Source organism: Protopterus annectens, chromosome 13.part0, assembly GCF_019279795.1.
Source record: "Protopterus annectens isolate FY-2018-M chromosome 13.part0, PAN1.0, whole genome shotgun sequence".
Taxonomy (NCBI): domain Eukaryota; kingdom Metazoa; phylum Chordata; order Ceratodontiformes; family Protopteridae; genus Protopterus; species Protopterus annectens.
Window position 1 is genome coordinate 658025750 of NC_056747.1, and position 15000 is coordinate 658040749.

Sequence of the window (15000 nt, forward strand, 5' to 3'; positions counted from 1 at the left end):
ATCACTACCACAGTGATGTGTGCTATGTGCTAGCCAGCAGCACACATAGCAATACAGACAGATATTAACAGCTGGCAGTGTGTGCACCATGGATGGGTATGTCACATATTAATCCTGTCCTAGCACCACAATGCCCCTGCCTGTGAAGTATGCTATGGGAATATGGGGAAGTATGGCAGATTCACATGTGGAGGTGGTCAGGATTGGTAGATATAGAGAACAGTCTACAGGGGTGGTATGTGACACATGTGGTGGGTAAACACCGTGGATGGTGTGTGTGGTCTGTGATGTGGATACACCATGGTCCCCAATATGGGCACAATGGGAACAAGGCTCCCACCAACTCCCACTCACAACAGCTGTCCATGTCCTGAAGTTGCCAGGTCTGGTGGTTGAGCAGAAGGAGCATGTTGGCCATGTAAATGTGTACTGGGTGCAGGGTTGCCAGATTTCAGACTGGCCAGGTAGGGACAAAACTCTGTTTTGCGATGTTTTGATTGGCCCGTATACCAGTATACGGACCAATCAAAAATCGCTAAACACGGAGCTACTTCTGTTTAATGCGGAACATCGCAGACTGTCAGATGTGCAGCAATCTCAGAGCAGCCATACCACTGGCATATATGTAACCAGAGTGGCCCTGACAATGGAAGCAAATGAATAGTCTGTAACAGGCCGGCAATGTTAGTGTCCACACAGGGGACATGGCTACAATCACATAGCAGAAGGTGCGGTACACTACACAATCTGTCTGAGCGGTAGTTAAGCTGTAGCCATACCTAATGAGTTGTGTGTACAGTCTGTTGAAGCTGATATGGTGGGGGGTGACTGAGATGTGGCTGGAAGCACATACACAGGGCCAATACTGACATGTTGCTGTGATAACCTCATACATGTACTGTCATAACAGAGTTTGTTGCAACATGTGTCCTGTGAGGGATATGAAGTCAGTAACTGTCAGGGTGTTCACCATCTACAGACTGCAATCCTCACACTACCTTCTGCAGTTCACAAATATGTGCTCAGTGGGTAACACATGAGACCAAGGGCACAACACACTGCCCAGTCTGCAGACGACCCTGCAGATGCAGAATCCTCATAAACATAGTGCTGACATGGCAGGTATTACAACATGAAGGACAGCCATATCCACACACACACTCTATTAAACCAACATTACTCCACATGCAGTATAGCAGCACTTACAGTCTGTAGTCAGGTCAGGAACATCCTCCTCCTGTGTGTTGCACTGTTTCCACAGTGTAAGTTGTTAGAGGTAAATCCCCAGTCCATCTGAGATGCATTTCACCAAATGACAGATCAAGTTCCTGCCCACAGTGGATGTAAAGGGCCAACACCAAAATGATGTTCCTATATATTGGAGTGTGTTACCATACAATTAGCTATGGGAATGTTACCACAGGTGTTCCACATGTATATTGGAGTGTGTTACCATACAATTAGCTATGGGAATGTTACCACAGGTGTTCCACATGCACTCAACTAGAGGTGGACTGCAATTGGTGCAGAGGCCATCAGCTGATCATGACCATCACTTACAAAACACAAGCTGCTGCCTAGCAAAGCAGGTGTATATCCCACAACCACCAGAGAGGGTGTGGGCAGGACAGACAGAGACAAAGTATGTCAGGGAAGCTGTGGACAAGTAAAACTTATGCATGTTTGTGTCACACACCTACTAATACGGGGTTTCAAACACCTGACTGACTATGCATAGCTATCACGTGTATGCAGTTATTGCATGCACCACATAGCTTACATGTTGGTGAGCTGTCCAGACGTATATGTGCTGGTGAGTGACATCTGCAACACTGTTGCAATACAGCAGGTGTAGCACACAAGCCTGTCCACATGAACAGGTGTCAGCGTCAACACAGCCACATTCTGTAAGGGACTCATACACATTGCCACACTTGGCAGGGTAACGAATACACTTCCTAACCAGTTACTTTGCCACAATACAGTAATGCATAGGTATCAATTGGCCCACAGGAGTTATCCTGGTGTTCTATGATCAAAGGGTATGTGACGGTGTCTGACATTAGAGAGCATGCTTCAGTATGCCAATGGGGGTGGTACTGGGTGTGAATATGGTCGGAAGCATCATACACTACACACACAGACACAGGGTGTTAGTACCGGCGTGCATGTGTGCAATGTTTCACGGGTGTGTAATGGTTGATGGTGCCAGACAGCTGTACAAAGCTAGGTGAGGGGTATACCTTGGCGTCAGGACACATGAGAATGGTCTGCATTATGGCTAATGGGTGTAGTGTTTGAAATGGACCACACAGGTGGGTATAGTATTCACCATCCAGTCTCCTGAATTGCTATTGTGCGTGGCCAGTGCTGTGCAATTCTTGGCATGTATGTGTTCTATACGCCATGACATGGACAGTGTTTGGGATGTACACACGTCCCACATTCATGTACAGTGGCATGTGGAAGTGTACCTGGGTTTGCCTGGCCCATGTTGTATACACAGAATGTTGTCATCAGCTGTGACAATCCCGCCCCCATGTGGCGGGGTCAGGTAATGGACAGCAGGTTGACTCTGCACCTACATTGATGCTACAAGTATTCCCTGCATACCTCTCAACTTGGAATAATCAAAAATCTGGACAAAGCCCATGAAAAATAGGTACAAATCTGTACTCTGATTAACATACAATTTGCATACATAATTATATAACCCCACCCACTACGATGGAATTGTGGGATATCAACTTTTAAACGCAAACTGAACAGACAACCAAAAATATGGCCCCAAATTGCCTATGTTACATTAAAAAAAAGATACTGCAATAGGGAATGGATGGCAAACTCATAACAGGTTCATAGTTATTAGCCTAGGTGTCTCCGCCGAAAAGGATATTCTCAGGACTGCAGCATCCTCCCCCTTTAAAAGTATAACACAGTATCAGCAATGCATCTACACATACTGTTGGAGTAGAACCCACAGCCTTCTGCATCAAAAGCAAGTATTCTACCTGTTGTTCTACTAACAATGCAAGCAGACTTGGCATAAGCATCACTATTTATCTTCCTCTGAAGCTCTTGGCTCCTTGTAAAATCCACTCAACACTCAACTGTATCTCTCAACTTTGCAGCACAAGAAATCTGGGAAAAGCCAAAATTTATTGGGGGTGACAAAAGCCCAAAAACCAGGGACACATTTTAAACATTGTTTGCATAATCTTGGAAAGTTACTAGAATAAAATGCTGTGTTTCCACCATGCATTTCCTGAAAGATAGCAAGACTGAAATTTAAATGTTACTTAAATAAATTTAATTTAGTGAATTCCGTTCAACTTCTCAACAGATCTCATCCTCTCAAGCACAAAAAACCTGGACAAAGCCAATATTGGGATAATACAACCCCAAATATAGGGACAAATTTCAAATATTGATCTTATAAACTTAACTTAAAAATAATAGGTTTTGTGTTACCATGTATTTTCTGAAGAATATGACATCTGAAATTCCAATGCCTGTCATTATTTAGTGAATTCAGTCCTCACTGATTTGCTACAAAAATCCAGAAAACACAGATTTTATGAGAAACAAAACAAAAATATGAGGTAAAAATCACAAGTGGTGCTGGGTAAAGAATTCAAGCTCTTGCTACCCGGTACCCAAGGTACAGGGTTTGAGCCTGAGTAACTGTAACCAGCCTGCCTCTTTAACAGGGGCATTTTACACACAGACACACACACCTACACCTGTAAAATGAAACCAGTCTGCAGCCATTAGCACACTCCTGGTAAAAGCAAACTCTTCTAAAAGCCAAACGAAAAGCACACTCAAAAGGAAAGTAAACCAAGCTGAAAGTTCTGGTAATGGCTTCTATAAGTAGGCTACAACTCTTCAGTAAGCTGTTATACATGGTCAGCTGCCACATATGTGGTCTTTTGTTATGCCTTATGTAATCAACTTGAGTAAACAGTGTTCTTAGCATTGTGGCTGGTGAGGATATCCTCGCTGGCCATTAGCAGACACCCAGTACTGAGTTATAACCAGATGCATTTATGAGAGGAAATTAAAGGCTGATGGATAGGTAACTTTTGTTGAGTTCCACAAAATTAAACTCCATTTAGGCTGTGACCTGGTAAGGCTTTAAAAGGTATTAAACAGCAGTCTGGCTGTGGGGGTAGGTGGCATTACAACAATTACCAGAGAATGTAGGCCGCCTCTGTCACAGTGCTAGTCACTAGTAGAAATTAATGCTATTATTATTTTTATATACTATACATCAGGCCTCTTGCGTTCATGAAGACATAAATAGAATCCAGCAGTTCAGTAGAAGCAAAAAACTACCAAAAGCCAAACACAGGTAAAATGTTAGTTTAGCCAGGCATATACCCTGTACACCATGGAGTACTTCTTAAAATTCCTTGATTATTATTTTATTTATTTAGTTTTGCTATGAAATGTACTAAAATTTAATTATAAAACTGATCTAGTTATCATGGTTTGGTTTATGATTATATATTTTGTTAAATTACATATTTTCACAATGTTCAGCTATACTTATGTGCACTTTATAGTTATCTGCAGAAAAAAAACTGCTAAGTCTTAAATTCTGAAGTAAACAAAATTCCTATGGCAAATTTTAAGTAAAAAAATATTAAGGATAGTTATCCCTTTGGCAATAATGAATGGAACACACACTTAATAAAACTCCCGGTAGGAAGCTACAGTGTATTAAAACTGCAACCAAGTCAAAATGTAACTTGTAAATTAGCACACTCCCAGTAAAAGCCAAAACAGAAACCAGGCTGAAACACAGTGCTTTAAAAGTAAAATGAAATGCAACCTGTAACCTGCCTGCAGCCATTAGCACACTCCTGGTAAAAGCAAACGTCTTTATAAAGCTAAAACGGAAAGCACACTCAAAGGAAAGAAAACCAAGCTGCAGCTAGAGCCTATCCTTAGTCTGCTGCCTTAATGGTCAAGTGGACAGTTTGATAGGCACACTTCTTCCCTACCTTTCCAGTCGGCAGGAAGTTAGCAACATATCAAACGGAGCTGCAACAACACTCTGCTTTGTCCATCAAACGGCTCGTGCAGCTACAGATATCCAGCCAGCCTCGTTTGCAGTGCAGTTTCAAATGGCTGTTCCATCAATACAGCATTGAAGATGCCTTGCTCACATTGTAGTTATTCCAGCTAAGGATTTTGAGTGCATTTCAGATGGAAACGTGAAATGCATGCACGTTGAGCTTCAGGCAGGCTGTTTCACAGAGCTGACGTCATTGCGCATGTGATGACGTCAGCCAGGAAATAAAATGTAAAATAAAAATGCCGGGAACTTGGAAATGAAGGGGTGCCACGAATCATGGCATCCCATTATTTGGACCCAAAACTCATTTTTTACTGAGTAATTCGGTACGGTTGGGAGGTGTGATTCCCTGGTGTTAGTGGCATCTGTCCATACAGGGCATGTGTGTAAGGCATGGTATGTTCTTTGTGGATCACATTTGATGGAACCACAGTTGTTGCAGGCATCCAGTGGGAAACATAATGAAGGTGCACTGTCTGTAATTATGTGCCTATCATACTGATGGACAGAGTACCATGGCCTCTGTAGGCCACTGCATTCACACCATAGTTACTTCAGTCGCCAATATGCAGTGTACTACACACATTATGGTTCATAGGTTCATAGGTTCATAGGTTTATACTAGGCTATCTGCCCTAAGGCATTTATAAGCCTAGCCCAAATTATTGTGGCTTACGCCACCCCTTATATGAAAAAATACTGTGCCCATTAGTTTGTTGTGCCTCTGTCCAGCAGTGACCCAGAGATGATTCCCGGGGTAAACCTACGATCTCCCATCCACAGGTCTAGATTTCTCTTGAACAGAGTCAGCGAGGTGCTCTGCCTCACATGGACCGGGATTTTATTCCACAGCATAGGGAGTCTCTGAGTGATAAATCTATCCCTCCAGCACGTCCTATTTATATCCGTGCTAAGGTTTAAGTCGCTTGCTCTAGTGGTTTTGGTGGATTTGGATTTTTTGAGGTGGAGCATGTCCATTAATTCCGGGTTGGACATGGCCTTGTATGTCAGGCACATGTCACCTCTGAGCAGACGGTATGCGACTGAATAGAGCTGGAGTTTCTTCAATCTGGCAGCATATGACAGATTTTGGAGTCCCTTTATCCTTTTGGTGAGGAACTTTGGGGTCTCTCCAATTGCTGCAGATGTCGGGTGAGATACATCCCGAATGGGGCATTGTACTCGATCATTGGTCTGATAAGTGAAGAGTACAGGGAACAATGACCTCACTAGATCTGGATGTGAATCCCTTCATGATCAGGTGGGCAATGTAGAAGGTCTTTCTAACCACTTTAGCAATGTGAGTGTCAAAAGAAAGGCCACTGTCAACCTGGGTCCCCAGGTCCCTGATAACCTCTTCTGTGCTTAGTGGATTGCCACCTATATGGTAGCTTGGGGTTACCTTGTTTTTCCCGAAGGGTATGACTATACATTTTTTGGCGTTTAACTTCAGGCCATGGCTCTGGCACCAGCTATCTGTTTCCGTGAGTCCCTTCTGAAGGATATCAGTGTCCGATGCACTTTCCACTATGGCGCCCAGTTTGCAGTCATCTGCAAACTTTGTCAGCCAAAGTCCTCCCATGTTGGCCTGTTGCCTTGCCATGTGTATGAGACATGGGTTGGAATGTGCTCTAGTTAATACTGGGGTTGCTAACTGTGATTGCTAGGCCTTGATGTCACATGTATGGGTATGGATATGCACCCCAGTCTCTCGGCTATTTCACAGCTATTCTCCCTGTACAGTGGACATTGTGATATGTACTAGGGCCACCATATAAGAAAATTACAAAACCCACTACACGTTGGGCCCAGCTGTCACACACACACACTCTCCTTCACACAGGATGCAAGGTACAAACACACATGCACACACACACACCTGCCATGTACAGGAGTAGAACCCCTACATAACTAGTTTATTACACTACAGCACTACACAGTTATAGTACGTGCCACAGTGATTACTGCAGTACTCCTTCCCCAAAGGTGTATATGACATTGGCTGACATCAGCGGGATTGCCAAAGTAGGGCATTTGACATGAGTGTGACTAGCCTAAAATGCATTACTCCCTACACAGACAGTGGAACACACACAAAACATCCATAACTGCCATGGGTAGGTATAGAACCCTACCAGAGTTCTGAATCACACTACAGCAGTACGCAGTTATGGCACGCACTATGGAGATTACTGGCCTGCACCCTTCCCAGAGGTGTATTTTGGGGTGGATGACATCAGCAGCCTTACCAAGGTAGAGCATTTAAATTGTAGGGGGTGTGCCTACACTACAAAACATTGCTTCCTACACAGACACACAGTTGACAAGGCTGGGGTTAGAACTCATGTTAACTAGTTTATCACACTACAGCAGTACACAGTTATGGCACGCGCCATGGAGATTACTGACCTATTACTTCCCCAAAGGTGTATTTCACAATTGATGACATCGGCACACTTGTCAAAGTGGACCATTGGAGGTTGTAGTGTCTATGAATGGACTCAAAGCATTGCTCCCTACACTGACAAAGGAACACACACATAAAAATCCACTCTTGCCATGTCTGGGAATAGAACACCTACCTACGTAGTATATCACACTACACTGGGATGCAGTTACAGGACTCGCTATGGAGATTACTGGGCTATAACTTTCCAGAGGTGTATTACTAGGTGGATAACATCAGCTGCTTTGCAAAGGTTGAGCATTTGGATTGTGGGGAGTGTGGCTGGCCTAAAAAGCATTGTTATCTACACAGACAGACACACACACAGTTGCCATGTCTGAGAATAGAACACCTACCTTACTAGTTTATCACCCTATAGCAGTACACAGTTACAGGATGCACTACAGAGATTACTGGGCTACAGCTTCCCAGAGGTGTATTACTAGGTGGATGACATCAGCTGCCTTGCAAAGGTTGATCATTTGGATTGCGGGGAGTGTGGCCAACCTAAAAACCTTTGCTCTCTATACAGACAGATACATAAACACTCACACATAGTTGTTATGTCTGGGAACAGAATTCCTACTTAACTAGTTTATCACACTACAGCGGTATGCAGTTACAGGACGCGCTACGAAGATTACTGGGCTATAGCTTCCCAGAGGTGTATTACTAGGTGGATAACATCAGCTGCTTTGCAAAGGTTGAGCATTTAGATTGTGGGGAGTGTGGCTTGCCTAAAAAGCATTGTTCTCTACACAGACAGACACACACTCACACACAGTTGCCATATCTGGGAATGGAACCGCTACCTAACTACTTTATCACACGACAGCAGTACGCAGTTACAGGACACGCTACAGTGATTACTGGGCTACAGTCTTCACAGAGGTGTATTTCTATGTGGATGACATCAGCAGCCTTGCCTAAGTTGTGCATTTAAATCGTTGGGAGTGTGACTACCCTAAAAGGCATTGATCTCTACACAGTCAGACAGACATGCACACAAACACACACACACACACAGTTGGCAAGTGTGGGATTTGAACTCCTACCTAACTAGCTTATTACACTACAGCAGTACGCAGTTACGGGACCACCATGGAATTACTAGGCCATAACTTTCCCAAAGGTGTATTTCACATTGGATGACCTCAGCAGGCTTGTCATAGTTGGGCTAAGGGGAGGGCAGTGTGTGTGCATGGGCCATTACCCATTCATCTAGGGGCTGGCACGCCAAAAACTAACCCTCTGGCAGCAAATTCTGGCTTGATCAAATAATGAAAACTTGAATATACTCGCACTTCCATCTCCATCTACTAGCAGAGGTCTTAGATTGTTCTATTTTGCAGTATGAATATATATATGTGTGTGTGTGTGTGTGTGTGTGTGTGTGTGTGTGTGTGTGTGTGTGTGTGTGTGTGTGTGTGTGTGTGTGTCTGTATATATGTATGTATGTACAGCTGTCATAACAGTTATGCTCAGTGTTTTATTCCCTCTTTACCTCTTTTAATATGCTGGGTTTATTGTTTATGTATTGATTATCTTGCATATATTACTTGTTATTTTCTGAACTTAGAACTGTGGAGACGTACCGCTAGATTTTACTGAAAAGGGACAGTTTGCTGGGGTGGACCATCCTGGTTAAAAAAAGCAAATAAATAAATAAATGATAGCTAGATAGACAAACAGACATATAAATAAATAAATAAATCCCCCTACAGAAACCATATAACCTTTACTAATACTGCAATGCTCTAACCAAGACAGCCATACCAAAGCTCCCCCTGCTGCTCCTGAAAGGTGGTTGCATCCGTCACCATTTTAAAGAATAAATCACATAAATAGCTTCCAGGTAAAAAAACAAAATAAATGAAACAGACCGTTGTCCTAATGGGATTAACCCAGTCAACCACAGGTAAGTACATAAGTAAGTAAATAAAATGCAATAACCGTTTTTTTTTTTTTTCCTAATTATGAATGAATACAATATTTTCTATTTCTGTACAGATTCATCCTGGGGGAACTCTGAGTGACTGATTAATTTGTGCACTGTTTAACTGATGGATCAATGCACCATGCACCACAATAGTGTACATTAAGTGAAACTTCTCTCATATGTATTTGTTAAATGGTGGGTGATAGGGTATGCTCCAGAATGAGAAAAGGCAAAAATGAAAAAATATATGGGTGGTAGTGGCTTCTAGAATATATTCTGTTGTGCAAAGCATTTTAAAATGTCAGTTTGACTTATTTTTCTTCTTCTTTCGGCTGTTCCTGTTAGGGTTTGCCACGGCGGATCATCTGTTTCCATTACTTCCTCTCCTCTGCATCTTACTCTGTCGCACCAACCACCTGCATGTCCACTCTCACCACATCCATAAACCTTATCTTAGGCCTTCCTCTTTTCCTGTTACCTGGCAGCTCCATCCTTAGCACCCTTCTCCGAAAATACCCAGCATCCCTCCTCAGCACATGTCCAAACCAATGCAATCACACCTCTCTGGATTTGTCTCCAAACTGTCCAACCTGAGCTGACCCTCTAATATGCTGATTCCTAATTCTGTCCATCCTTATCACACATAGTGCAAAGCTTAACATTTTTAACTCTGCATCTCCAGCTCTGACTCCTGTCTTTTTGTCAGTGCCACTGTCTCCAACCTATATAACATAGCTGGTCTCACTACCTTCTTGTAGACCTTCCTTTTCAGTCTTACTGGTACCCGTCTGACACAAATCACTCCTGGCACTCTTCTCCACCCACTCCACCCTGCCTGTACTGTCTTCTTCACCTCTCTTCCACACTCACCATTACTCTGAACTGTTGATCCCAAGTATTTAAACTCATCCACCTTCACTAAGTCTACTCTCTGCTGCCTCACCATTCCTCTATCCTCCCTCTCATTCACACACATATATTCTGTCTTAGTCCTGCTGTCCTTCATTCCTCTTCTCTCTAGAGCATATCTCCACCTTTTCAGGGTCTCCTCAACCTGTTCCCTACTCTCAATACAGATCACAATGTCATCCAAAAACATCGTATCTCATCTGTCTGATCTCACCTGTCAATCTGTCCATCACCATTGCAAGTAAGAAAGGGCTCAGAGCTGATCCTTGATGTAATCCCACCTCCACCTTAAACATATCCATCACTCCTACCACAGACGTCACCACTGTCACACTACCCTCATGCATATCATGTACGACTCTTATATACTTCTCTGCCACTCCTGACTTCCTCATATAATACCACAACTCCTCTCAAGGCACCCTGTCATATGCTTTCTCTAAGTCCACAAAGACACAATGCACCCTTCTGCCCTTCTCTATACTTCTCCATCAACACCCTCACAGCAAACATTGCATCTGTAGTGCTCTTTCCCAGCATGAAACCATATTGATGCTCACTAATTATCACCTCCCTTCTTAACCTAGCTTCCACTACTCTCTCCCATAAATTCATGCTGTGATTGATCAATTTTATCCCTCTGTAGTTACTACAGCTGCACATCACCCTTATTCTTAAAAATCGGTACCAAAACACTTCGTCTCCACTCTTCAGGCATCCTCTTACTTTCCAAGATTTTATTAAACAATCTGGTTAAAAGCTCCACTGCCATCTCTCCTAAACACCTTCATGCTTCCACAGGTATGTCATCTGGACCAACAGCCTTTCCGTTCTTTATCCTCTTTATAATTGTCCTTACTTCCTCCTTGCTAATCCATTGCACTTCCTGATTCACTATCCCCACATCATCCAACATTCTTTCACTTTCATTCTCTTCATTCATCAGCCCCTCAAAGTACTCTTTCCATCTGCTCAACACACTCTCCTCCCTTGTGAATAAATTTCCCTTATTATCCTTTATCACCCTTACCTGCTGCACATCTTTCCCAGCTCAGTCAATCTGTCTAGCCAATCAGTACAGCTACTTTTCTCCTTCCTTAATGTCCAACCTTTCATGCAACTCTCCATACGCCTTATCCTTAGCCTTTGCCACCTCTAACTTTGCCATACGCCTCATCTCCTTATACTCCTGTCTACTTTCTTCATCTCTGTGACAATCCCACTTCTTCTTTGCCAACCTTTTTCTCAGTATACTGTCCTGTACTTCCTTGTTCCACCACCAGGTCTCCTTGTCCTCCTTCCTCTGTCCAGATGTCACACCAAACACCTTTCTAGCTGTCTCCCTTGCCAGCTCTGCTGTAGATACCCAGCTATTCGGTTAAATCTTTAGTGCCACCCAGTGCCTGTCTTAACTCTTTCCTGAACTCCACCTCACAATTACCCTTTTTCAGCTTCCACCATTTGATCCTTGGCACTGCCTGTGAGTTCGAAATAAACAGAACATTCTGGTCCTTTTTTCATGTTCTGATCACTGCTTCACTGCATGATAAGAAAGAGAGGTACATGTTTGTGTGTTCTCATGTGTGAAGAGAAAACATCATATCTTGCCTGCCTGTAGAACATCCAGATATAGCTGTAAACATTGTAACTCTGGAACTGAGGGCATAGTCAAAGCCAGTCAGGGCAGAGATCCCAAATCAGGACACTTCGGAAGTTTGAGAGAATAAATTATATAATACAGATGCGATACAGTACAATTGTGATGCCTAGCATAGTTTGCTTAACAGCAATTCTCTCTGTTCTGCCACAGAATTAGAATTTTAGAAGGAATGGAGCAAAATCCTTAATAAAATCAGAGACAGCTGAGTGTTACATGATTTGATCCAAGTTTACTGTTTTGCCAGGATGTGCTTTGATCTGTTAAAAAGACTGAATTGCTGAGTATGGCACACAAAGATGATATCATTATAGGCCCCTGGGCAGATAAAGTAAATGAATAACTAGTTCCAGGAAAGCACTTAGCATTGAATAGGGAACAAACATTTCCCTGAAGGTGCGTGGTGCTCTTTGTTCCTGGATGTGCTTCATGTAGTACTGTGTTGTAGGAATGAAGATTAAGTATGTGCTTGCATTCCCACACTGAATAATAATGAATCGGAAGTGCAAATGATGTAAAGTGTCACGTGTTGTCCTTTTCCCCCAAGAGAAGCAGCATGATTCAGCAAAAGGAGCACTTTATCATTCTGTGGGGGGTTGGGCTTAGACATCTACAGACTGGTGTTCTTTTAGCTAGGAACTCGGATTCAGGCATAGTCCACATGGCCTGTTAACTCTGTCTGCTCTCACTTGATGTTGATTATTTATAAGTGCTTCACTTTTATCCAGATGTTTTGTAGCATGTAATACAGAAATGAAAGGGAATTAACTGATTGTCAAAAACTAGAAAGTACATCTGTTTGAGACGTACAATGCTACAGGGAACCTTGTCTAATAGCTTTCATTTCAATTAGGATAAGAAACAGAAACTGTTTACTGTCAGGTCATTTGGCATTGTCTGCTTAGCGTTTGGTATAGTGTCATGCTGTGCCATGCATTTGTTTCACTGCAAAGTAGCCATCACCTTTTTATGCAAACTGGCATGTCTCCCCTTCTTCCCAAAGCAGCAGTTTGCCTAATTGTACATTTCTGTTGTTACAGATCTTACATAAGATCTTTAACCATTTTTATTTATTTTATTTTATTTGGAATTGTTATTACAGTTATTAATCAGTGGTTCACAATGCTGCCCATCAGATTATAAAGCCTGCATTGAGTGTAGGCAGTGAAAAGTGTGCAGGCTCTGTCAGACATCCCATGTGGCTAGTTAAAACTGGTCATATAAGAAGCTTATATCTTTTACATACCCAGCTTCCTTTCCATGTGTAACATCGGCCCTTACTGGTAATACTTTTTATTCCTTTTGCCAGAATGTCTTCTCTGTGGCATAAATGATGTTTATGTGAAGTGACTGAACAAACCACAAACTTCCTGGCTTCCAGGCAGAGTTGTAGCCTTGTACAAGACATTAGTGCCTCACAGTATGAAACCATTTTATCCTACTTAGGCAGTGCATGTAAACAAAACAGTCCCATGAAGCTGAAAATCTTTCTGGTCTAACCATGTGCAGAATGCCCCTGTGAAAGAATTATTACATATTGCAACTGGATGTTCACTCTCATTAAGACACATTGCCTCTTCCTAAGTTCCCACAGCTGTCCTCTTGATATCACAGAAGCAGTCCCCCTGGTAAGTACTGCTGCCTCTCATCTCCTCAGTCTGTGGTTAGTTTCTGACCTCCTGTTACTTTTTAGGGGGAACTTGAGTGGTATATATGCGCTACATGCACCGGATCTATGGTTAATCGTTGAAGGGAGTAAACATCGAGTGGCAGTTCATCAAAATCAATACATTAAATGTCCATCTGTCAAACATGCACATCATTGAATCTCTGAGACAGGGGAAAGTAACTAGTTCTGCAACACTTCCCCATCTCACAAATGGCAGTATTTCAAACTCACCTAGGTGGGGGGGGGGCTTTGCCCTCCCAACTATATATACCAACTCCGAGATCACACTATAGGGAGTAGAAGTAAGACGTGGAAGTGTTCACCAATTAGTTACGTTCCCCGTCTCTCAGGTTCGACGAAGTGCATGTTCGATGGATGGACTTTCGATGGATTGATTTTGATGAATTGCCGTTCGATGCTTACTCCCTTTGAAGATTAACCATAGACCTAAATGCACCCATGTCCCTGTGGCACAAACCACTAACTTTCATGCTGCAGTTGAAGTGTGTTAATCAGTACTTTTGACTACTGGTTACCCTCAGCATCAAGAAATGTGGCATTGTTTCCTTTGGAAAATCTGGCATCACTTCTGCTTACCATATAGCTAGCATTTTACTTACATTTGTCATCAGGGATTTGAGTATGTATGTTGATAACAGACTCTCCACTGACCACCATGTACATCTCTATAGTGATTAGGAAATCCTTGAATTCTCTTCAAGGTTAAAAGACATTACAATCCCACTTTATTCATCACTTATTATGCCCATCATTGAATATAATGCATCCTTTGGCATATATGTGGTAATAAATCTACACCAGTTTAAAAGACCTCAGTGTTTCCTCAGCAAGAAGCTCTCATGTCTCAGTGTCCTCAACTTATCTGGTAGACTTAAAACCCTGTTCCTCTACTTGGTGTCATATAGACTTTTGAGGTGATCTCTGCTTAGCTTTCTGTACAATGAATGACCCAGCACTCTTTGTACTCCTTCAACAAGTGGTAAAGCAAAAACCTCCCTCTAGAGACCTAAAGCTATACTATCACATAAACAACATCAGATGGGGTTCCATTTCTGGAACAGACTGCCCCTATGGATGACTGGATGGGTGATCTCAAATTTTCACCAAGAATATGTGGAGAAAGCCTAGATAATGGGTGGCAGTGTTAGTTTCCCACCAGTACTGGGCCATATGGATGTGCTTCTTAATGGTCTCCTTGGCTGTAAGCCTAGTAAGACCCTATGAACCTATATAAATACATGGCACACTACTATGCATTAATGAAGTATGCATGTTT

The 15000-nt window shown here is 42.6% G+C and overlaps 1 protein-coding gene across 4 annotated transcripts in view; it reads right to left on the reverse strand.

Moving 5' to 3' along the window:
* LOC122788354 overlaps positions 1–15000 on the reverse strand; it is a 396817-nt gene that overhangs the window by 171405 nt on the left and 210412 nt on the right. The window lies entirely within an intron of this gene.